The sequence below is a fragment of the Monopterus albus genome, unplaced genomic scaffold (assembly GCF_001952655.1).
Source record: "Monopterus albus unplaced genomic scaffold, M_albus_1.0 scaffold173.1, whole genome shotgun sequence".
Taxonomy (NCBI): domain Eukaryota; kingdom Metazoa; phylum Chordata; class Actinopteri; order Synbranchiformes; family Synbranchidae; genus Monopterus; species Monopterus albus.
The window spans coordinates 1,037,740-1,063,336 of NW_018128053.1; the positions used below are offsets into that span (position 1 = coordinate 1,037,740).

The window sequence follows — 25,597 nt, forward strand, 5'->3', positions numbered from 1 at the left end:
CCACCACCGTGCTTCACAGTGGGGATGGTGTGTTTGTGGTGATGTGCAGTGTTTGGTGTCCACCAAACATAGCGTCTTGTCTGATGTCCAAAAAGCACCATTTTGGTCTCATCAGACCAAAGAGCTTTCTTCCACTTGACCATGGAGCCTCCCACAGGCTGTGGCAAACTCGAGTCGAGATTTAATATGAGTTTTCTTCAACAGTGGCTTTCTCTTCTTCGCTCTCCCATAAAGCTTTGACTGGTGAAGAACCCGGGCAACAGTTGTTGTATGCAGAGTCTCTCCCATCTCAGCTGCTGAAGCTTGTAACTCCTTCAGAGTAGTCATAGGTGTCTTGGTGGCCCCTCTCACTAGTCCCCTTCTTGCACGGCCACCCAGTTTGTGAGGATGACCTGATCTAGGCAGATTTAGACATGTGCCATATTCCTTCCATTTCTTGATGATGGGAAGTTCAGTGCCTTGGAAATCGTTTTGTATCCATCCCCTGACTTCCACTTTTCAGTAACCTTTTCTCTGAGTTTCTTGGAGTGTTCTTTTGTCTTCATGGTGTAATGGTAGCCAGGAATACTGATTAACCAGTGACTGGACCTTTCAGACACAGGTGTCTTTATACTACAATCACTTGAGAAACATTCACTGCACTCTGGTGATCCCCATTTCACTAATTGTGAGACTATTAGCACCAGTTGGCTGGACCTCTGTTGAATTAGGTCAGTTATTTTAAAGGGGGTGCATATTTATGCACTCATTTTTTTCCCATCACATATTTTTATTTAATTGACATTACTGTGTACCTGTTTTCACTTTGACAGTAAAGAGTTTTTTTGTATTTTGTCAAAAAAGCCAAATTATATTGACTATGATTGATTTATAAAATTAATAAAAGGGTAAAACATCTAAGGAGGTGAATACCAATACAAACAGAAAACCCTCAGTCAAAAGCAAATACTAAAATCTTTTCATTCTTGGTAGCATCACTGAATTCCTCTCAGGACATGATGGTCTCTCTTTCATTTCCGAGCTAATGATGTTCCCCGGCTCGATTCACTGAGGCCTCTTTAATGACGTGGAGGGGGTGGCTGGTGACAAGAGGGAGGGGAGACATGTTGACCTGCATTTTATTGAAAATAATGGAGCCTAAATGGCTCCCATTGGCTTCAGCATTTCCCAGGTGACTGTTCATTTATCACTGGACCTGTGCTTCCCAGGAGAATCATAATACAGATAGAAAAAACCTTCAACTTCTCATTAACGTCGACTCAGCCTGAGCTGAAATATCTCTCAGGCAGTGACATCAAAGCATCCTTTTATATTCACAAGCAAGACGCACTGTGTCTTAGTCTTATTTCAGTTAAGCATTTCCTGAGTACTTGCCTGTTGCAATATAGCTGTAGTTTATTCAAAGTGATAATGAATGTGGAATTTACTGGATAATGTTGGGACCTAGATTTGAATCTTAGAGTCAATGAAGGGTTTAGTGATTGTTTTGTTTAGTACCGAGCGCCGGTATGAATGACAATGTTTGCATCCAAATGAACAAGAATCCCTCATTTTCTGTGTTTCTTTTGCCAAGAAACCAGGGTTTATATTGTCCAACTAACTCAGTCCAATTCAGAATGCAATCCCACAAAAACACTGACTTTACTTTTAGAGTAAGGGTGAAGCAGTGATACAAAATGGAATTGTTCTCCACTGAAAACACAACCGTGTAGGTTATCTGTGCAAACAGCTTAGTAGGACCCATGCTTACATTTTATTGTTAGATGCCCTGTAGGGCCGAGATAATCATAATGGAAGCAAAGAATTATTTAAAAAGCTGATGGCAGTTGGGTATAAAGTTCTTGAATCTGTTCGTTCTGCATCTTGGTAAGCTACTGTACATCTGTGTCTAGAAGGGAGCAACCTAAATGTAGTGCACTGAGGATAGCTGTTATCAGCCACAATTAACATGGCTTTTTTACAGATACCAGGTTTATTCAGCTGTTGAAGGTCATTCAGAGTCAGACCTATATTTTTACTACAAGCCTTGACAAATACCCTGCAATCAACCAACTAACTACACTTATTCTGTAAAACTAAACCAAGTTGTTTCTTTTTCTAAACCCTAACCAAACCATTATGTTCCATAAGTTTAACTGCGTGTCTGTTATGGTAACCATGGAAATGAAGGTTCAGCAACACTGCTGCGAGTACATCCCCACATATTTATTATTGTAACCACGACAATGAAGGTCCAGTACATCTGCCACTGCAGGGGCAGTATTTCAAGACACTTCTATGGGTTCTATCTCTCTATTGCCCTATATCGTCATTTAGGTTGGAGGGCTTGTTGTGTAATACACCCCACTCACACTGACATTTATACTCCTATATCAAAAGATTCCAAAAAAATCACACTAAATGGACTAAAACATGAAACTCTAAAAGTTGTTTAGTGTGCAACAAACCAACACTTTACAGCTATACTAAAATATTCATCAGGTGGAAGCTCATCCCAGACAAGCAACATCAACAGGAGTGGATTTATCTATTTTGTCAGTCTCTGCTTATGGCCAAGAAGGCTTCTCAGAAACATCTCTTACCCCAGGGGATTTAAAGCCAGCATTTCTAACCTCACCACCTTCTCTCTATCCTGTTTTTTTTTCCCCTTCTCACCTTTTTTATCAATTTAGAGTGTTACTGTGCTCAGTGTGTTTTGAAACGTTGGCTGTTCAGGAAAAGGTTCATGCCGCAGGTATGTACTGTTCCAAAAGGCTACCCAATCACAAATGTGTTCTCTCTTTGCCTTGGGCACTGAATGCCCTGGGTCTGGCTGGAAGGCAGTATTAGGTTAAGGAAGAACCTTTTGAATCACTATAATGTCAAGATAATTTTGGCCCCTCTAGGAGGTGCTGTGCTGAGATCACAGCTTGGTCTCTATCGAGTACTACTTGTTTCAGCCCTTTCAGCCCCCCAGCTTCTTTCTCTCACTAAATAATAGATCAGTGGTCTCCTATTGCTTTTAGAACCAAATAAGACTAAAGTCTAACAAGCTATGTCTTACTTGGTAGTTCTGACCATGATGATCAGTGCTTATGACAAAATCTTAATCATTAAATTAATTTCCAAGATCTGGATGGAGCACATGTCGAACTCAGAATCAGCTTTATTGGCCAGGTGTGTTGGACCCAAGGAATTTGACTTGTGATCACATTATTAACACAAATATAATCCTCAACTTCACCAAACACCATGTATACACACAACTAAATTCACCTAAGAAGCTGCTTACAGAATCTAGTAAATGTTTACAATGGACAGATTGTGTGCTACTGAGTAACATTTGGCTTTGTGTGCTGGTGCTTGTTTACAACTTGTTTGATTGTCTGACTGCTCTTTTGGAGTTCACTCTCAAGCACAAAGACGACAATGAAAGTGTTAGAAGTATCCAACTGGAACTGTAAAAAACAGAATATTTAAAGAGCATCTTAACAGCATCCTATTTGCTTACCTTCTGTGCTCAAAATTCTCACTTTGCTGCAATGATGCCAGCATTTACTACAGAGTCTGACAGTACACTGCGATGTCACTGTCGGCTGTAGTTACAGGTGTAATGGGTCACACTTCTAAGTTCACATACTGTACTGAGTGTGTCATTCATCAGTTCTTCTGATCCCTTTCAGTGTTGGCAGTTCAATTTAGTGGTTACCTATTCTTCAAATGCATTCTGTGGATAAATATTGCTGACCAGCATGAGGACTGTTGGTTTCCCCTTTTCTTTGATGCTCACAATGGGGCTGAATAATCCCATTATAGCAGTGTCAAATGAGTCAGCTATCTATGGTCCATTACCTTTGCTAGATTGCTGTCTGTTGGATATGAGAGGGGTTTTAATAGAGAGTTCTGTGCTAGTGTCCAGCAGTTGTTGAAAGTGTTTGATATGGAGAATCAGAGCCCTCAGGCTTAGCTTATGCACTCTAATCCTCATAGAGAGATAAGGGGGGAAGGCCTTTCATGTGACACACACTCACACACAAAGGCATATTCACACATCACAGCATGTACAGTACACAAGCACACAGACTGAAGGGCACAAACACTAAACTGCTATATTTATATGCACACACACCTCGATGTTGTGCTGTCTCTCTATATGTCGTTATCTCTGACACACAAATATGAAGCCAAACGTGCACTCACACAAATACACACACTCACACAGGTACTGTCAGTACTTAGAGTATGGTGTCAGATCTGAGGCATCTCTGTTATCTGGAGGTAGGACTTTTATCTCGTGCTTGTCAGCATCTCACAAAACTGTACGTGTCTGTTGTCTCTCACCTGTAGTGGCTCCAAGTGTCATTACTCCTCATGTTGCCATAATGAGCACGTGATCTTGTGAGTCTGTCCTTTCACATTTGTATGCGTGAGCTGTTTCATTTCTTATTCAGACAGATTCGAGGCAGAAGCAGCAATCAGTGTTTTCTTTTCTTCTCACCTGCCACTTTTCTGAAAGTCAGTGCCTTACCAAGCAGAGCAGAACAACCAGCTATTAAACATGTACACTGAGCCAAGAGCTGCGAACCTCTGACATGTAAACAACTCCCAAATGAAGGTTTTCCAACTGCATCCTGACAGACACATACTAACTGCGTTGAACAGTACCACAGCAATCAATCTCCATTATGTATTATCTCTGTGATCAAGGAGTACACACCCATACACATGCATACACACTCATCATCAACTCCGATCTGTGTTTATTAAACCAAATGAATTGTATGATGCATATTGATGCAGCAAAGCCTGATCACAAAAAGGAGCATCTGTTTGCTCTGTTGAAGCTGAATAAAAGCTGAAAGACAAAATCTTTCATCAGCGCGTTTCGAGTTAAACATCTATTGTGTGCCATAAGAAGTGCTATTAGCTGTGCAAGAACGCCATTGCATTACACCAAAGCAGGCAGGGTATGAATTATTATGTGATGTTTACAGTGCAGAGAGAGAAAGGGAAGAAAGGGGAGAAACCAAGAGAGAGGCTGCAAGAGAGATAAATAGAAGAGGACAGAGTTCAAGAGAGATGTAAACAATAATGAGCACAAACAAAAGCAGGGCAAGTCTAACAGCTGCTAGCATTTGTGCAAATTTACATTTAGCAAATATGAAAGTGAATGAGGAGAATAGAAACAGAAAACATTAAATAGATGGCTCTGGTAATACAAATGTATACACAAAAATGTGTATGATTATTTGGAAGAGAAAGGTATTATGATGCTTAAGATGTGACAGAAAAATAATAGGCATTTGGTGAATAAATAGTACGTGAGCATTTGTATGTAGCAGGCATCAACACAGCCAGAAGATATCAATATGTTTATTCCTATCAGTCCTGCTGATAAGAATGCACCTCATTAGCCTTTTCAGTTTTGTAATATATCTGAAGTTGGCCAAGAATTTGGCTGGCACTGGCATGAAACAACAGTGAGACAGCCACAGGTGTAGTGAGGAACCGAGACCAAGGTAGACAGGGAAAGGAGGGAGAAGACGGGAGGCTAGAGAAAGAAAGGGAGGAGACTCATTAGGAAAGATTCAGGCAGAAGCAGTTCCAGCATTTTCCTCCTGCTCTGTAATTAAGAAATGGATTTATGAGAAAGAGACACATGTGTTTGCCAATGCTAGCACACTTAACAAGCTGAGGAGAAGCGTGTTCCATGGCTGGAGGGAGGGAGCAGAGTGTGGTCAGGATGTTACATTCATTGACTTCTTGTCTCTTTGCATCCTTCTCCATTCCTTATTCTTTGCTTTTGGCTCTGTTTATCACCCTAGATGTCGAAATAACCTTGTTCCACTCTTTTGGAAGCTTTCCCATTAGCCATCACCCTCTCCTGACTATGGAGGCTCCTTGCAAGTGTTTCCATGCACATGTATAGGTTTGGGTTCTTGTGCTTTAATTAAAGTGCCGATGCCTGACAAGGAGAGAAATCCTAGGGACAATACTGTGAATAGTGTTTTATTACCTCAGTTTCAGGGACATCCATGTCTTTATTGAAGAGAGGCTTACATAAAAGACAAGCTTTTATTCCTAATTTTCACTGCTTAAGTGTATTTTATCATATTTTAGTGAAATATGTTCCTGTTTTCATATCTGCTCTCATTTTAATTTGCTTTTAATGCTGTTTACCACTGCAAATTGAAACTTTTATTTATGTTAAGCTGCTGTCTTGATCATTTCATGTTAATATACATTAAACTATTAATTCTGTCAGTACAAAACAGGAATGCAATACCAGAACCCCACCAAAATAAATAAATACATCAAGCAAAAACAGTTAAAGATGTTATTTGTTACATCAGTCCTACTGAACATGGCAGTTCATTTTAAAGTGTGGGTTGGATACTCTTCACATATACAGGAAAGTGCAGCCAGTAATCCCTTCGTCTATTATTTATCAGTTTGGGATCATACTTTTCCCTTCTCTAAAGTGTTTCTGTGGGCTCCTCTGTGTGTTTTTGTACACCAAGTTAACACACGCCCGGTATAGCTATGAACACAAGCATCCCATGATGTGCACGCAAGATATTATGCGCTGTACACACTGTGTTTACGGTGTAGACATGGCAAGTTTTATGCTTCTGTCCAGCAGTGCTACTACAGCTGCCACCTTTTATTCAGTGCAGCGTTATTAAATGATCAAACCTGGATAACTAAACTGGACTGGTTACACAAACTGTGTGTTCACATACGGATACAAAGTAGTGGTTAGTATCTACCCTGTAATGAGTGTGTACAGTAGTTCTGAGAGTGTGTTGTCTAGTTGCCAGTTATTCTTTTATTCATATCGAAGTTTTATGCTAATAAATTTAATATTTTGGAACTGGGACCTGATCCAGTATTTGGATCCAGAAGCTCCTGAAAAATGCTGTATGCCAGATCAATTTCAATATGTCGGATATTTCAGCTCGGAACATCCCCTAATACAAATGTTAATATTGAAAATCGGTACATTATACAGAGAGATGTTCCTTTTATTTAATCTACCTTCATTAATTTAATTGGAGTTGACAAAATAATAGGCACAACAAACTGTTATCTCCAAAATAACCATACAGTTTAATCAACACCTCTCTAAAACTAATTTATTAGAACTGAACTTTATATCAGATTGAATTTGTTTAGGCGGGTGTACCTATTAAAGTAGCAGCTATGTGTATTTGGTTGTCTAAACACCAAAGGGCTTGTTTGGATTAAATGATACGATGCTAATAACATGCTTTGAATAATGTGCCATTTTCCTGTAATGTCCTTTCCAGCATTAGGTTGTGGTTTGTTTTTAACAAAATGAAACCTGTCAACAGACGATCCTCACATGTAGAGTGAAACTTGCAGGCTGTTCCTACACGTGTGTGTGTGCTCCTGTCTTAATCCATTAGTGTGTGCATGCGAGCAGGCAGCAGGTGGTGTGTGTCGGGGGTGGCTGGTGCAACGGGGGGCAGGTGTCAGGTGCGTGGGGCTCAAGCGGAGGTTGAGGTGTTCTGAGGTCTGTGTGTTAGATAAGCAGTGATGCATGCTGGCGGAGTTGTCGGGTCGAGTCTGTTCCCACTTTTTCTGTCTTTATCTCTTCAGCACACTTACAAATACACACACACACATGCATACACTGTAGACAGCTAGCTATGCGGGAGGGCATATTTTTCTGAGATGAGGATCAAAACTGAGCTCACAGCCCCAGTGGACACAGGATGGGTAAATAAAAACTGAGATTTTTAGATTGTAGCATTAAGTTTGCATCTTTTTCGCTTACAAAATGTGCAATTGTTATTTATCTTGATGAAGTATATCCTCAGGTTACACCTTGCATTTCATGTCATTTCCTTCCCCTGGGATCCATATTAGAGCTGTTATTCTTTTTAAATTTTAAGAACTATCACTCATCTTCTTAAGCCTTGTCACTTGTCATAGACACTCAGTCTGCTCAACAGAGTATATTATAGTGTGCTACATCCTAGCTGACATTGATCTCATCTGAAAGTGTAATTTTAGATTATTAAAATTGCCATTTTGCCCAACTGTACTTGTCAGCAAAGAGTAATGAACAATGGCTCTGATCAGAGCCTGACCACAGCCACAGAACTGGCCAACCCTGGGTTAGACAATCAACTGTGGCCTATCACAGCATGTGTGACTGCATAGAGATGAGCTCTCATACAAATCTCTTGTAAAATTTTCCTCACATATGCTTACACATCTTACATGATCTCAGTAAAAAAAGCGAGAGCAGTGAGCAAAAACTCAAGCCTTGTATATGTCTTTTAAGCTCAGGCAGCGTCCATTGCTCAGGACGGTCACACTGGGAGGGGGCCAAACTAAACCAAGAGTCACGAAGGTTGTTTCTGTCTGACAGATGACCCACATATATGCAGCAGAACTAAGAACAATTATGTAAATCATGTTTGACCGTAATTCTGATTTGTAGCACAACTTTCAAGTTTTTACTTTCTGCATTACATCCAGTGCAAGTACTGTGTGAAGCCATAAATAGTATCAAAATAGGGAGTTGACTGTAACAGGCACAGGCAACACATCCTAATTTATTTAACATTCAGGCCTTTCAGCTTTCAGTTAGCTTAGATTTATGTCTAACTTCACTTTAAGATGTCCTTCCTTTTCATTAATTGCGGTAGGAGACACAGACATGTAGGGGTATTTGGAGGTGAACGTTCATGTAGGACTTTAAATCACAGGTATTTGTGAGCTTTCTTCTGTTGGACTGATTGAAAGCTTTTTTTAAGCACCCTTCTTCCTTTCATTGTCCTTCGGCCTTTAGTATCCCCTCCTTGTCTGATTTGCTCATTTTGCCCTGCTCTCCCCATCCTCTCTCATTCCTACTCCTTCCCTCCACCCATCCATCATCTCTCAGCCGCCACTGAAGACATTTATTTGGAGGGAGTGATGAGGTGTGTAGTCTGAAGGTTTTTCTGCTTGATTGGCTGATGAGATGTCTGGTTAGAGTTTTGGGTGGGAAAGGCAGCACACGGGTGAGAGCAAGTACTGTCTGACTATCAAGTCAGGAGGCTCTCATATGCGCTCCCACACTCCTCAGAGTGGTAATGAGGGAAGTGGCAGACGTCGAGGTGCCCTATGATTGATATTTGATGTGTGATTGTGTGATTTCTTTTTTTTTTTTTTTTAAAGCCTGTGAGCTGCCACAGTGGCGTAACCTTTATATTTTACACTTCAGAAGCAACACACACAAAGAGTAAGAGTAAATGGAAGCTTAGGTTAAATCGTCTTGGATTTATAGAGAGGCGGGTTTTGTAGCTGGGCTGGGGAGGGGTATGACACAGAAATCCACAATCTGCATGCAACATACAGTACATGGTTCTGCCCCAGCAGTGCTATGTAGTTATGATAGCATTAACTGTAAATTACCGACAACACAGCCTCATAAATCCTCTGTGTCGTGTGTTTTTCTCACACTCGCGCACAGACACAAGCCATGAACCCAGAGGCAGCTGTGTGTGTGTGTGCCCTTTGCTGTACTGACTCATATTTATCAGTCCTGACCCTTTCTGAGTCACCACAGTTCACTTGTTACCCACATGATTGTTTACATTTATCATCATGTTTGTTCTTCCCTATACAGGTGTGTGTTTCTGTGTGTGCACATGCTCAGGGTCCTGTTTCAGTACCAGAGATACCAGAGTCCAGAAGGATATGACCTCTCCCTAACTTTTATGTTTTCACCTACCGCTCAGCTGTTCATCCAGACTGTTCCAAGTCTGCACAGGTCAGATGGACATATGTGTGCGCAGCTACCACTGGCATCCTTCCCAATGACCTGAAAAAGGTGGGCTTGCCTGCTGGCATGGAAAGCAGAAGCTGGCCACAAGCACGGTGCAAAGATTTGTAGTAAAGCAGCCCGTTAACACAGGATATTTGCCGGTGGGGGTGTTTTCACTTGGGGGAAATTGCTCAAGTAGTCCGCAGAGTTCTCTGTGTTTGTGCTAACACCGCTAACATTTACAGCTTGCCAGGTCATGGAAGGTGAAGTGGCTGCATTTGTAGCAAAATTCTAAGGAAGGAAATACAAATGCTTCTTAATGTTATCCTTTCAGCTGTTAATGGGCTTTGAGGTTATAAAAGAAAATAATCCTTGTCATTACAAATGTTATAACACTGACTCTTGTAAATGTCATGGAGGACATTTTGAAAGTACACATGATTTGATGCTGAAATAGAAAACTGTAGTAGAAAAGTGGCTGGGTTAAAGAAAGACTGAACTGCAGTTATCAGAAGAGAGGACAACTGTGCATGTATTTGATAGGATGGCTTTTATACCTGTGTGTATAACTGTGTATGTGCTTTATCTGTATTGGACTGTGTGGAGAGAGTGTGTAAATGCACGCCAAAGATTGACACTTGTTGAAAATTGTTGCTACTAGTTGACAGCACAATTGATATTTACACGGACCTTGATAACGATTAACTTTTCAGTGTTTAGGTGTGTAGCCAGTGTGTATGTATGTGAGCAGTTCATGTTGTGTGTGTGTGTGGTGGGAAGGGTAAAAAACAAAAGGCTAAAGGTGTGGAGAAACAAATTGAAAGCCGGTCCGTGAGTGTTCAGTATCACTGGCCTATCATTTTCTTGGCACTTGATTCATCACTGTTGATGACTATTGCTGGCAGCTGTCTGAACTGGCGCGGCTGGGTTGCTATGGTAACACAGTAGGAAAAGGAAAAGCACCTGCGGCTGGCGAGACGGCAGTGTTTATCACCTGCTGGGGGTACCAGGTCGCACCTGGCAAGCTGACTATCCACACATGTATGAGCACACATTTATTCAGACAGAAGTAAGCATGTAGAAAGTCAATGCAGCAAATGCGGCATTTGATAAAGTCACACTTAGTATTGATGATGCAATAAAAGGTAACATGTTAGAAAGGCCACGGTGTTATCTCTACAGAAGTGGGTTACTAGATAGTTTATTGAATATTTGTACAACGAATGAATGGACTCCAAGTTTTAGTGGTGATCAATGCTTAATTTGTAAATTATGAGGACCGACAATATCACTCGGTGACGGATCCAGCATGTCAATGTGGGGAGAGGAGGTCCCAGAGTGCAAAAATTCCTCAGTGACCTCTGCGTTTGTTTAACTTCCACATTAAGGAAGCAGCTTAGAGGCAAAATATTATGTGTTGTAAGTTTGTAGTGACCAATAAATCACATAAGAAGACTCATATTTGCAAGAGAGAGTTATAAAAACATATTATGCTAAAAACATTAGGACTGCAAAGCTCCAGCCTCTAATCCGTTCAATCAATAGTCAGCTTGACTTCATAGTGCAAAAATTCCTCAGTGACCTCTGCGTTTGTTTAACTTCCACATTAAGGAAGCAGCTTAGAGGCAAAATATTATGTGTTGTAAGTTTGTAGTGACCAATAAATCACATAAGAAGACTCATATTTGCAAGAGAGAGTTATAAAAACATATTATGCTAAAAACATTAGGACTGCAAAGCTCCAGCCTCTAATCCGTTCAATCAATAGTCAGCTTGACTTCATATTTGGGGCCTTATTACTCCACTACACATTAACAATATATTCCAAATATTACAGCAACACATTTAAAGCACGCCAGCGATTATTTATTTAACATTACTGCATTAAACATGTTCTTACCTTCCGTTATTTCAAAGAAGATTTCAATGCAGTCATGGAGCATGAGTCCTCCTTCATGTTAGCTTGTGATTTGCTTCAGTCCAATGTCCATTTAAAATCCATGACCTCAGCATCAGACTGGCCTGTACTAACCTCTCCATTAACAACTGGCTCCAGCTGGGCCTGTTTAGTTTCTGATTTCTGACTGGCTTCACCTTTCGACATGAAATACTTTATCAAATTCACCTGTCTTTTTCGTGTTTTCGCTCCATGGCTTACATAACACCACAATGAATGTGCACCTGACCTGGTGTGACCTGCGTAGGCAGGTTACGTTGTGATGTAATTAGCCTAACTGTCTGGTTTTATTGTATTTATTAATTCTAAATTTACTCTAAAATGCTGCTGTAAAAGGCTGATTGTACAAAAAGTATTAGACCTATACCTTTTATATAATATTCATATATTCAGTTTCTTTCATATGTAAATGAGATGTTGGGTCCTTCAGAATAGGTGCCGGTCACAATTTGAGAGGTACCAGATCCAGCTTGTTCTGGCACAAATTAACCCCTGGCAGTGATTGTGTGAACCATTTTTCAAACTGAACACCTAAATTAGAGACATTGAACACTGTAAAGCTTAGTTTTACACATCTTTAAAGTTGTATTGAGTATTTGATGCATATGGAACATTGGGAGGTGAAAAGAGAAAAACAGTTTGTACATGTCTCTTGCTTTTGTTTAGTTTAAATGTATCTTCAGCGTGTTAGCTTTAAAACAATTTTAGCTGGATAAAAATGTATTGTCAACCATTTTAAGGGGAGACTGGGGAATTTTGTTCCTTGTTTTCCAATAAGTGGAAAGAGTATACCATTTAAACAATAAGTTTGCTGGTACTGTCAACAAATCCTATTAAAAAAATTACAAATGGACCCCACTAACAAATACTGTGTCCCAAGCTACAAAAAGTAAAGACAGACAATATTCTCCTGTGTGGGGCTCCATTGTTGTTTTAACAACATATCAATGGGCCACACTTTTACAATGAGAAGCATGTTCTTTTATTATCATGAACACACACTCCAGATTATATTGACTCAGTTCCACCTACACTGTCCTGCTGCCACAACTACTACATACAAAATACAAATACCTCTGAAAATAGTACCCAACAAGTGCACCATTTCCTCCTGTTTGAATAATGTGTAATAAAAATCATAGCGCCCAACTATTTCAGGAAATTATACAGGTGACTGTGGTTCAGTGGGTAGAGCAGTCAACTCCCAACCGGAGGGTTGGAGGTTCGAATCTTGGTGCCTGTAGTCCACATGTCGAAGTGTCCTTGGGCAAGACACTGAACCCCCAAGTTGCTCCCAATAGTTAGAGCCATCGGTTGAGCTGGCACTGCAGATGGCTGTCTCGGTTCTATACCGGAAGCAAATTCATTGTGTGTAACATACTTGGTCAAATAAAGGTGATTATGATTATCCTTGATTATCCATTTCAAAAACCGCCATTTTCATTAGGAATGAATAGACATGAGCATAGAGCCACAGAGATGCTGGAGAAGTTGGAAGTGCAAAAAGAAGGATTGACACTCAATTGGTTTTGGTTTTTCTGTGGCCTTTGTTGACACTAACACATGATTTATAACCAGCCTTATCCTGTATCTCATCTGAAAACACGAAAACCAACAAAGATCCCCAAATGCAGGTGTGAAAAACTTGTTGCATCATTCCCAAAAAGACTCATGGCTGTATTAGCTCAAAAGGGTGCTTCTACTAAATACTGAGCAAAGGGTCTGAATACTTATGACCATGTGATATTTCAGTTTTTCTTTTTTAATAAATCTGCAAAAATGTCAAAAATTCTGTGTTTTTCTGTCAATATGGGGTGCTGTGTGTACATTAATGAGGAAAAAAATGAACTTAAATGATTTTAGCATATGGCTGCAATATAACAGAGTGAAAAATTTAAGGGGGTCTGAATACTTTCTGTACTCACTGTACTTCAAACTGAGGTCTTGATGCTGTCTTGTAAACACAAACAGCCTCAGTGCTTTAGGAGCAACTTTGTAACTGTCACTTGTAAAGGCATGCTGTTTTTTAAGAACTTGCATGCAAATGCTGTGTTTACCTTTGAAACAGCATCAGAATAGTGCACCGCATTCATGCACTATTTATGTAAATAACGTGGTGAGAGCCATGTAAAGTATAAATAATATCCTTGCATGTGCCTCCGCTCAGTGACTGCAACAATACAGCGGTAATATTTCATCTGTATCATGTAGTGTATGATTGTGACAGCACTCAGCCCAGCGAGACACATGATAAAGGTTAGAAGAGAGTAATTAATGCATTTATTATTCATTATCTGTTGCAATTTGCTGCATGATAATATGCCACTTGTATCGTTAAAGTGTGCACTTCTCAGCTCTGGGCCTATATGAGTTTATTAGCTGCTGTTTAATATACAAAACAATCCACTGCTTATTCACAGCAAACCTGGTCTATCCATGAGTGTTGCATTTTAGCTGCAAATTTTGCTGTAACATAGAGAATTAACAATTAAATATGCAGGGTCATCTTACTTTTCCTGTGTTAATTTATATCACAAAATCTCACCAAAGCTTGAACTGTACAACCAGTGTCAGATTCACTTTGAACTGTTACAGTTTGCTGTTTTGTCGTTGCACATGTTGAGAAAAGAACCAAATCACTCCAACTCTCTCTGAATGTTCTAACAGGTCATTGTATTTTTCATATGCTTTCGTCCATTTTAACAAGCAATTAATTTATATAAATGGGATGACATCATCTACAGCACTGATTAATAATCATTTCAGTTTGCATAAAATAATCTTGAGTGCTTTTTTAATGTCATTGTCAAATCACTTTTTCCTTTTGAGCATCATTTTGAGGAATCAGTATAACTGACTTTATACATTTCCATCCCAGTCGGCAAACCAAATTTCCTAGATCGGACAAAAAGATACTATACCTACATTCTAAGCTTACACTTGTCTTTAACAATCTGAGTATTATTTTGCATATTCAGTGATAATTACACACACCACAAAGCATTATACAGTCACTGTAAATGAACTCAATAACCATAATTAATGTTGCATAAATAGTTCATCCTCAGAAGTCATTCATGCTTGTAGTAAGCTATGATTCTCTTAGGAGAGGCACTTCACTGCACTGAAGTGAGGAAGTTCCACTTGTTTTGTCACATGTTGTAAATCCCACACAGCACAAGTGCTAAAGGCGAAATGTAGTCTTTTTTTTATCATTTTTATTTCCTGGTCTAGATGATTGGCATTTAAGCTGGTTGACAGTGTTTGGAACACCATTCTCCCCTGAGTGTCACCTGTCATTGACAGCCATTCAGTTAATTAGGTTTGAGAGAACATGACTTCTCAACTTAATGTAACCCTGCTTAGGCACTACTTTCATACTCAAACAAATGACTACTTCCAAGTAAATTTTGTCCTCAGTAACACAGGTTTATACACACAAACATTCATTCTGGCATTTCTTAACCAAGCAGACACAGCTAGAGGTGGACAGATTATTTTCAGGCCTGAAGTGCTGCAGTTGGCCAGTGCTGTCACTTAGCAGCCATAAAGACAACAGCCTCTTCAGCAGCACATGACAGATGCGAGTCCAATGACCCAAGGCAACAGCTCTGCCTCTAATAGAGGTGCTCAGAGGTGAAGATGACCCAGCACGCATAAATATGTTATGCTTTTGTGCGTGTGGACCGAAAGGGAGCGTAGAAGAAAGGCTAAATTTACAACGACTGAATTTTAATATGGTTGAAATAACCAATAAACATATTTCGTAACAGCAGTCATATAGTCAAATCATCATTTGTTTTGTTCAGTACCTGAAGCATGATTTGAAATCCTGAAACCCTGTAAAAGTCCCTCACATTCTGATCTGGCGATCGATGTGATTTACAAACATTGTCTCCCTCCTCAAATGAGACGAGATCTCAGATGACTAACAGCTGCCATGCTGACAGCAGTACTGCGAATTTTACACCTGCTTTCTCCTGACATTAAATTTCAGCGGCAGTCCCTTCTGTCGCAGCTGTGGTGCTGAGGGTATTTGCATAAATTTCCATTCTCTCCTCCCTTATTTTTGTATCCCTGAATGGGAATGACTTAAAATACATATTGCATGAATCAAACACAAATTCCTGCTGTGCCGCATTTCTGAAAAACCCCACTGCCACTCCTTAACAAATATGAACACTCAGTTTCACTGTTTAGCCCCAAAAAGTGAGCTACAAAACCTTAGTAAATATTCCACTATGATCTTTGATTAAATTTGCTTAAAGGTTATGATCACACTCATGGCAAAAACCTGGGTTAAGGTGTGGTTAGGCTTAGTAGTTAGGGTTAAAGATAATGACTATGGTTAATAAAAAGGAAAACATTAATCACATGTCTAAGGAGTTGAAGACGAGACGTGCTATGTGCCAATTCACCAGACCAATCTTACTTTCCATCTTGCTACTCCACATACAGGACACATTACATTATTTCCGTTAGTGAATGTTGTAAGAAAATGATGAGGTTTTATTATGAATGTAATTCCTACTATACTGGGATGTTGAAAATGTAATTTGTGTTGCTAAGACATGAACATTATAAGCTTCACAAATTTTATTGCGGGACAGTTGAATTGGATTGAACAGGTGTACCTAATCAGTCACACACACTGACATAGAAAGACATAAACCAGAAACTGATTATGTTATCAGATTTATCCGACACCCAGTGATTTGCTTAAAAACAGCTTGTGCCAGGTGTGTATTGGTTAACCAAAAGTCAGCTCTACAGCATCACTGGAGAGGTGGAAAGAGAATGAAAGGACAACAAGGCAGACAGCCAGGGACAGAAAAAGAGACTGTGTTCTCTTTATCCATGTTTGCTCAGTTTAGCGCAAGGCAAATATTAGCCTGTGTGCTCGGCAGCCGTTCGCCTCTACCTCACATCCTGCCCATAGAGACTAAAAAAGAAAACGAGAACGGGGAGAGAGGGGAAGGTAGAGGATGAATGGCAGAGAAACAGTTACAGTTATCAGGGTAACAGATGGAGAAAAGCAAAAGGCAGGCAAGAGAAACCGAGCAGAACGCAAGTGATGGCAGAGAATAACGAGAGTAAGAGAACGTAGGAGTTAGAAAGAGGGCCGTCCGACAGTCTGTGGTCCAGAATAAGTATAGGCCTTGTAGTGATGTGTAGCTTGTCATCCTGCTGCATTTTATGGTACGTGTCTACTTCAGGTCTAGGGTGGAAGTGCAGCATGATTATTTTCAAGCTCTTACTTTCAGAGAGCTTTCTTTATCGTCCCAGAAAAAGTGCAATGTTTAAGTCTGTCCAAACCTAAAGGCTGAACGATGTGTAACATCACGAGATTTGGAACCACAGAGGAGGAAGGAGAGGGAGAGAAATAAAAAGCAAACAGGTTCATGCTTTCTTTTTTTTTCTTTGCTTCTGTTGTGCGGCGTGCAGGAAAGAAAGACAGAGAGAGTAGGAGAGGAATAATGAGGCTGTGAGGACAGAATGTGGAGAAAACAATAGAGACAGAAAACACTTTGCTCTTGATTTTGTCCAGAGGTCACAGCCATTCCCTTCAATTTCAGGCCAACTGCCTGCTCTGCTTCTCCTCAGCAGAGAGGAACTGGCTGCCCCAAAACAAATATTAAAACATGTCTCGCCCATAGCTACACATAAAGTCACACAAAGTGTAAAAACATCAAAAAGAGAATGACAAAACAGTAATCTCCCATTTCAGCCTTTTCCCCTTGTATACTCAAGCATGACAAATTGTATGTGAAAGCTGTAGATGAAAAACGACCACAGAGGAGTTGCCGTCTCCTTTCCTGTCTCTCAGTCTGTCTTTCTGTCTGTCTCTGCCCTATTGTCTCACACAATTCCAGACTGTTTGCTCAGCCAAACTGGCTCGCTTCTTGTGTTCACTTCCTAATGGGTTTTACCTAGTTGTACAGTCATGTCCCATTTTAATGCTACAATTTATGAACATAATGCACTGAACAGTACAAAGATAACTTAGGGTGCCATTATTTGTTTGCAAAGGCTGTTGTTGGGTGTGAATATACTAACTGCAACTGCGTGTCTGTTTGCAGATGACAGTGTACTGAGATAAACCACATTTTAGATCAGGTCTCATCATTCTCAGGTCTATTTCAGACCAGGTCTGACTCTTCTCAGCTTGCTTTTGGAACAGGCATCTCTTGTTTTGTTTGTTTTGTTTTGTTTTTTGCTTGCTTTCCCCCCTAAATTATGCGCATTAATTTTTTAAGTAGGCTGGTTTCCATCTGTATCTCCAAAATATTATATATTAAATCTTTTTTAAATCAAGGTTAAAGTCTCAATTAGGATAAATAGCACAGTGATGATGAGTTATTCACGCATTCCTAATTTTGGCCTTGTTTCAGCATCAAGTAAGACACAATTAACACTGTGCAACAGAATTAACCCATGCAATGTCAGGAAGGATTAGTGTTAGTTATTAAACAAAAAGTGATTAAGCCCAATAGCCAAAGATTCAGCTCATTTCACAGTTTGTTGACCTGTTATATGCTGCCAGGCAGGAATTAGTGTTTTGTTTTGAGTTGCACCTTTCTTTCGAGCACTCTGGGTATCAACACTTGCTCTGAAATCGCTCACAAGAATGTGTGGATCTATTGGATTCTACCATACTCATGTTAGCAAGTCCAATCAACACAGTAATGAGCCTCTGTGGTGTGAAAAGGCTGGCGATGAGGGCAGACAGATAAGAAATTGAGAAAAAGGAGAACCAGGGAAGAAAAGTAGAAGCTAAAATGAGAGAAATGTTAATGGAGGACATCTGAAGGTGAGGCGATAGCCATTTCTTGCCGAAGAAAGTCAAAAATTGATTTTGAACCTCTTAATATTTTAATACGCGGCAAAGACCTGATGGCTGAAATGACAGAAATGCCATTTTGGTTTCACTCTTACTATTCTGCTTTAACTTTCCAGAAACAGGAGATATGCTGGCAGCAGTATAGAGGTCTGGGACCATGACAGCAAAAAGTGAACTGACAGAAAGTCACATCAAAACAAAACGTTCAGAAGCTGAAGCAGTAACTGTATGATGATCATTTCTTGAGTTTGGAATGCTTTCATAATATGATAAAATGTCATACTACTGTTTTTCCACCTTGTCCATAGAACAGTAGTCAGTATAATTAGCTTTGGTGGCACATGCAGGGATTATTGCAATATCAGTGTTTAGAGAATTGATGAAGGAGCTGTTAAAGACAAAGGATAACTGAGAGAGAAAACTTTACTGGTCTTTTAAATCTATTTGTACCATATTCAGTCACCCAAAATGACATATCTATCAGTGTTTGGGTCTAACAAGGCTCTTGGTAAGGGCACGAAGAGTGGGCGGATGGACATTGATTTCTACTGCAATAGCAACAGAGATCCTTTTCTGGCTTTGCCTTAAGAAATACGCCCCCACAGCTCCAGAGTCGTGGCTCCCAACCCTTCATTCTCCTCTTTCCCACTACTTCTTCTGTTCACCTCCCCTTCTTGTTACTGTGTTATTCATCACATCACTGTGTCACCACCCTCTCAATTGTTCTTCATAGACGTGTGCTTTGTTCATCCTGCATGTTCATCTTATCAACTTATCTGCCTTATCTCCTCCATCCTCCATCCATGCGACTTGAAAGTCCCATTGACGTGAAAGATCCTTACTCTCTGAAATGTTTGACTTTTACTTCTGCGTCTTCATAAATTTAATGTGTTAACACATTTTTGACAGGGCAAAAGTCAGAGATGTAAATTGTTTCTATTTTAGCTTTAAAGTAGTCTTAATATCACCTGTCCGATTTCTTTTCTTTTGATAAGGTAGCAAAACGCAGACCGACAAGATTTGATGGATTCTTTATCTTTTGTCAGAAGTGGCGATCTTCTCGACTATAAAACCCTGAACAAGAAAGGACAGTGGAGCGGGATAGTTAGAGATGCTTTAGTGTAAACAATAGGTCATAGGTTTGAAATCAGAACAAATCCAAATGTTTCACATAGTTCAGTGCTTCTAGCAGCAATGACTGTGCAGACGACTGAGAGGATTCAGCACCACAGTGCCCAGTGAGTGCAGGCCAAGTTTTACAGCATTAGGCCAAAGGAAGCTAGTTGAGTTTATCAGCATAGAAGATGTAGCTGTTTTATGTAAAAAACAATTAGACATAACAGAATATAAATATAATTCATGTGTTTCTGCATCATGTATTGTTATAGTAACGGAGGAGGGGGAGGGAGGATCTGGATTTTTTTTCACATTGAGGTGACAAACTGAAGCGCCACCAGCCTTCTATAAGAACATTAGGTTGATCTTCACACTATCATGGTATCTTAATATTGTACATACTGTCTTACTATTTAAGCTTGTTTCCAGTGAATAATACAGAAGAACCTTTTTTTAAATTACATATTAAAATGCAATTGCAATATTGTTCTAAAAAAATTGCTATTAGATTTTTTCCCCAAATTGTTTAGCCTTAATTTGCCTTTAATAGTGTGTGTTTTTAATGAGACCTGGTAGGTCAGGGAGTATCCAACCTACACATCTGATGGTCATTGTACTGAAGGACATCATCCATCAACCGTCTCAGTGGTGCACATCAAGTTGGAGTAAACTCATTATGTGCATTTGTGCTTCTATGTCTGTGTACAGTGGTGTGAAAAAGTATTTGCCCCCTTACTGATTTCTTATCTTTTTGCATGTTTGTCACACTGTAATGTTTCAGATCATCAAACAAATTTAAATATTAGTCAACGATAACACAAGTAAACACATCATGCAGTTTTTAAATGAAGGTTTTTATTATTAAGGGAAAACAAAATCCAAAACTACAAAGCCCTGTGTGAATAAGTGTTTGCCCCCTAAACCTAATAACTGGTTGGGCCACCCTTAGCAGCAACAACTGCAATCAAGCGTTTTCGATAACTTGCCATGAGTCTTCCACAGCGCTGTGGAGGAATTTTGGCCCACTCATCTTGGCAGAATTGTTGTAAGTCAGCCACATTGGAAGGTTTTCGGGCATGAACTGCCTTTTTAAGGTCATGCCACAGCATCTCAATTGGATTCAGGTCAGGACTTTGACTAGGCCACTCCAAAGTCTTCATGTTGTTTTTCTAGAGGCTGCCACAAAATCCCTCACTCCTCCTTTAACATAAATGTTGCTTCCCTCTACAGTATTTTGCCTGTGTGCGCGTGTACCCCGGGACAAATGGGCAAGTCCAGCATGAGTCATGCTTGGATGGGAGATGGCAGATTCAGAACCACACACATGTACGCCCACACCACATCTGTGTATCTCATTGACTTTTCAGTGAGATTTGATTATCCATCAGAGCAGCCGCTCGTTGTGTTCAGGGCAGGAACAAATAGCCGACCACTGCCGCTGAAAAGAGGCAAGAAGAAGGGAGAGGTGGAGGGACAGGGGGAAGAAGAGATAAAGTGCTATTAAGATGAGGTGATTGGGGGCAACTTTCGCAAGGTGACTGCCAGAGAGCACGACAAACATAAAAATGAGATGGCTGAGCAGAAACAGAAAGGTGTGGTAAATGAAACCAACCGTATCCTTTCTGCACAGTGACTGTTGTGTCACTGCCTTTCTCATTTTCCTCTGCTACCCAAATTGAAATGACACGCGTGTAGCTCTGTGTGTATAAGACCTGTGTCCTTTGAGGTGAATGATGAGAAGAGAAGAATCTGAGCATTAGATAACAGCAACGGCTATTGGCCCTTGGCTTTTCTTCTTTCTGCCATAGACACTCTGAAGATGTTAGGTGACCGGACAGTGGGCTGATTTAGCTGGTGAGGAGTCTGTATGTTATGCAACAGCCTATTTCTGCTTATATAATGCTGCAGTTTCAAAATGGAAGATTAGCCCTGTTTCTCCTTGTAGCAGATGCCACAACATATCTCAACTTGCAAACATTATGCATACATGTTGTCAAGCTGATTAGGTGTATAGAACCAGAACTTAGCTCAAAAAGGAGATGCTGAGATGCCATATGATGGCATATCAGGCTCAGGGGTATCTTGTAAAAGTGGAGGGAAAAATGTTTACAAATATTAATATTTAGATGCAAATAGCACATAACATTAGTACAGAGAGCTGGCATATGAATTTGAAATGCTTGCTTATGTTAAAACACTGTTTGAAATATTATGCTGTCTTACACTACGTGGAAGAGTCAGATGTATGCGTGTGCATCCGTAGAAATAGAGGGCAATAAAATGATTGCTTTTCATTGGGCATCCAGTAAATATATATTTATCAGTCATTTCTCTGTCCATGCTGCTTCACTGGCTGATTCATAAGCTAATAAATACTGCAGCTCTGCAATACTTAAAAGTTGTCAAGTTAGGCACCAGCAGATATAAGCTGTGATAGATCATTATTGGGGAAATGAGAAAGAAGCTGATGAACAGTTAGCATTTCCAGCACCCATGGGACTATTAATACGAGGTCTGTCAAATCAAATCATCAGCATCAGCAAATTCCAGAGCAGGTCAGCCAAGCTTCTCCCCCGTTTCTTGAGGCATTGATACAGCAAAATGCAAATGAATGATTTAAACAACTGCATCTGTATGAGGTGGTCTTGGCCCTCCAGTCCATCCTGCAGTTACATCTTTGTTGTTTCACTGCTGTCTTCTCTCTCTAATTTGCCTGTTTGGCACTTGTATCAGATCTGAGAGAGAAATGCATAAAGACATCGAGGAAATGCAAATAGATCAAGAAGATGTGTGTGGAGATGAAGCTGTAGGGTTGTGTTAGAGATGAAGGGCATTGTGATTAAGTTGTCTGTAGAAAAATGAAACCAAGAAACAAATCCCTCAAAAATGAATTCACACTGCTCCTTTGTCTAGTTTTTCTCTTCCTAATTGACTACAAGCATGTGCAGCAGAGAGCGAACGAGATCTTGACATGTTCAAAAGGAGCTTTGATCTCAAAGCACCTTGAGGGCCTGGAGGATCATCAGGCTTCCCTCTGTCCTTTTATTACGCAGTGTTTCTCTCGGCCCCTTGCTCCTCCTCTTTCTCCTCTCCCTCTTCCTTTTCTGCTTGGCACAATCTCTCCGAGGCTCCCTGATAACCCTCATACACACACAACTGCAGCCTCATTCTGGCACTGCCTCATTCACATTCCAATCTCGCCAACAGCGTTTACCTCGATGAGCTCTCACACACTGCAAGGTCACGTTGACATATTTCAGACAGAAATGCTCTCCGTATTCCAGTACTGCTCTTTTTCGTCTGTAAGGAATTCCAAGCCAGTTTTCTTTGTCTTTGAGAAAAGGGAAAGGGAGGCTCCAATGAGAGGATTACAGAAACTGTTGTCAGCATACTGTTGTGTGAAAAGCTGATCCGCAGTTCCTGCTCAGCAAAAAAAAAAACATCTTTTTGTTGTACTCAGATATTAGATATTTGGCAAGAGTTTGTGCTTGAGTTATTATAATAATATTCAAGAGGAAATTGTTGCGTTATTCTTAACTAGCTTCCCTTTCACGTCAGATAAAACCTCTCAGTGAAACTCAAAAAGAAGTTCCTGTCTCTAGGTATTTCCCAAGCCCCCTGCCTTTCAAGAGTTTAATTCACCTCAGTAGCTCAAAGAGATGCTGTTCTCCTCAGGAATTTCAGGTCTGAATCTGGATGTATTTGCGCTTTCCCTTTCACCCACAGTGGACACCCTACCTACACCACTGATTGACCACAGAAGGAGAAGCAAGATGAGCTAACCCCTGGATAAAAGACCAAATGCATAAAATGTATACCACTGACATTAGCCGACAGCTGCAGCAGATTAAGGGCTGCTAAGCAGTAGTTTAGAAGCTGTGGTGTTTAAAGAGCAGCTAGAGCTTATTGTCAGTTACCTACAGGTCCGTTCATTTCAGTGTTGTGGGCTTGACTGCTCCCAGTCATTCAGAGCGTTTTTTTTTTTCTCCTTCTGTTTCCAGAGATATGTTCGCTTAAGGGAAATGGCCATTAAAATGTCATTACCACTGCACTAAAATCATTTTTAAAAAAGCACTGGTTCCCAGCGGCTTCCCACCGTAATGTGCTCAATACGTTCCCTCAGTACCAGGAAAGGACCCTAATGTTGCGGAACACAAATGCTAATCTCTTTGTAAATATCATTCAAATTCACTCTCCCTTCTGCTTTTCAGTCATAGTAGCATGGATTCATTCTGCTTTGCCCTGGCAAATTGAATTAATTCTCCAGGCAGAGGTGTTATGATTATTCTAAGCTTCCTAGTGCATGGGCTGTAATGGAGACGATCCTGACGTTTCCTGTAGATGCACAAGCATTTCACTTTGTTTTTTTTTTTTGTGCTGCAGCAGTTCAAAGATATCAGTCAATCAAACAATTGATTACATTTTCATTCACATGTCTCTCTAATTGCTCTCTGACAGTATTCCTATTTGTGTCTTAGAAACAATATTGGATTTTAGCATGCACAGGGAGAGTGGGCAGAAAGACTTCGAGGGTCAGTCCATAACATGAATCAATTGATTAAGTGCCTAAGATGCTGGAAGCACTTAGCCATTTGAGATGGTCAAGCCTCTTTGCAGAATGAGATCATCTGCTGAACAGTCCATCATGCTTCGCTCTGGTAAACTCATTCTGGTCTAACTTAGTTCTGATCTTCCTGTTGTGCTTCCACATTAATTTTTCTTGTTTATTCTAACTGTTTAGCTGTGTTTTATATTCTCTTGATCCCTCTACATTAATCACAGCCAACAGAACTTCCATTTTTACTGCAATTTGAGCATGCTCAATTAATAGCCTAATTGCAACTATCATTGGTGCATAGCTGCACTGTGCCTATACTGCTATGCCCACTTTATACAGCACCAAAGAGTGGTTAGGATGCACATAAATTTGGCTCTGATTATACCGTCCATTAACTTACTGTACAACCTCTGCACTTATTTACTCAATTAACTTGCTATTTTAAGTTCTGCTAACATTTGGGTGTTTTATTTTCTTTTTTAAAATACTTATTCAGCCATGAATAATGGAAAACTGCTGCGAGCAAAAGCCACACAATCACCTCTGAATATCTCAGTGTATGGAAGGTGGCAAAATAAATGCACGGAGCTAATGAACTCATGGAATCAATGAGAGTTGTTGCTGCAGTGGGCAGATAGCAATGTGTAACAGTAACCTCACTGGCAAATTAGCTTGACGACAACCGGGAAGCATCCCTGCTACATTTACAGCAGAGAAGTTACTGTTCTGGATCTTCTGGCTGTGCAGAACAAAACTGCCACAGAAGATTTACTACCAGACAGAGAATTTGTCTGTAATGGTGCCACCTGGTTTGTACTATGTTTGTCACTCTCTCTCTCTGTCACCCTTATTCTGTGCCTCTTTGGCAGATTGTAGCTCTGTAAATGACGTTGACCTTTCCTGGGACTGAGGACAGGAACTACAGCGGGAGAGGAGAGCGATAGCGGGTGGTGAGAGTAGAGTAGGCGGTTGACTGTAATAAACTCAAAGCAGTGGGTGGCTGTCAACACTAATAGATGGGAAAGGGGAGGAGGGGTCACCAGGTTGATGAATACTGAAGGTGCCTAAGTCCTCAACGGTCCTCAGTAAATACTCTGTTCCTTACCAGACCGATCTGTGTGAGATTTGATGCTCATGGACTACAAGATCTATCAGATCTTTTTGGTGTCATAGAACACTTTTCTACAACACCAGAGGATTGTCATAGGGCACACTGATACTGTAGACGGTGATAGTGCTTTGAGCTACATGTAACAAAAGCTAAGACGCTCACAGTGGCAATGTTAACATGCTCATGTTTAGCAGGTATGATGCTCACTCTCAGTGTGTGAGCACTAAGTTTTATGGCATTTTTAAAGTACTTGA

At 40.3% G+C, this 25,597-nt stretch overlaps 1 protein-coding gene across 8 annotated transcripts in view; it reads left to right on the forward strand.

Annotated features, from left to right (window-relative positions):
- The window catches only part of nrxn2b (neurexin 2b), a 711,574-nt gene that overhangs the window by 640,848 nt on the left and 45,129 nt on the right, over positions 1 to 25,597 (forward strand). The gene's annotated exons all lie outside the window — the stretch shown is intronic.